This window comes from Otolemur garnettii, unplaced genomic scaffold (genome assembly GCF_000181295.1).
Source record: "Otolemur garnettii isolate 467f Iridium unplaced genomic scaffold, OtoGar3 scaffold00020, whole genome shotgun sequence".
NCBI lineage: Eukaryota > Metazoa > Chordata > Mammalia > Primates > Galagidae > Otolemur > Otolemur garnettii.
Genome location: NW_003852415.1, coordinates 172,677 through 173,814, shown reverse-complemented (window position 1 = coordinate 173,814; position 1,138 = coordinate 172,677).

Below are 1,138 nucleotides of genomic sequence, written 5' to 3'. Positions count from 1 at the left end.
AAAAAAAAAAAAAAAGGCAGGGCACTGTGGTAGGTACCTGTAGTCCCTGCTATAAGGTAGGCTGAGGCAAGAGTTTGAGGTTGCTGTGAGCTGTGATGCAATAGCACTCTACCGAGGGTGACAAAGTTAAACTCTATCTCAATTAAAAAAAAATAGCTTGTTAGTTTTGCAAAATCCCTTATGAATAAATTAAGGCTCAGAGAGGTTCACTGATTTGCTGAAGATCATACAGCTAGAATGTGGAAATGCTGGGATTCATACCTTTGCAATCTGATTGCCAAGCCTGTGCTGGGAATCATTATGTTTTGTCCCTCACATGGCAAGTACAGTGTTGAAAAGGATTTGGAAAACAATTATGACTGGCTTCAGTAGTCCCTGCTACTCCAGAGGCTGAAGCAAGAGATCTCTTGAGCCCAAGAGTTTGAAGCTGCTGTGAGCTATGATGCTACACTACTCTGTGGAGGATGAGAAAGTGAGACTCTGCCTAAAAAAAAAAAAAAAAGATAAAATCAAATAAAATGACATAGCAGAAAAATATATGATAGGAAAGTTTTATAAAATTGAAAAATAAGCATGTTATGGGCGGTGCCTGTGGCTCAGTGAGTAAAGTGCCAGCCCCATATATTGAGGGTAGTGGGTTCGAACCCGGCCCTGGCCAAACTGCAACAAAAAATATTCGGGCGTTGTGGTGGGCACCTGTGTCCCAGCTACTCAGGAGGCTGAGGCAAGAGAATCACCTAAGCCCAACAGCCCAACAGCTGGAGGTTGCTGTGAGCTGTGACACCGTAGCACTCTACTGAGGGTGATAAAGTGAAACTCTGTCTCCAAAAAAAAAAAAGCATGTTAGAGATAGGTTAGAGTGTATATTATCTTTCATGAGATATTAATACATTTTATAAAATAGTCAAAAACTACCACAAACTGTTGTTTATTAGGCCATGGCATATTGTGCATGGTTTTAATTTTCTTCTTTGTCCAGAATTTCTATCACAATATCGATATGGCTTTTATGATTAAACAGAGTACCAGTTTGATGGAAGTGTTTCAGATTGTGTGTAAAAACCCCACACTGTACCCCAGAAGTGCATTAATGTACATAGTTACCCTTCAATAAAAAAAATGATTAGGCTCGGCGCCT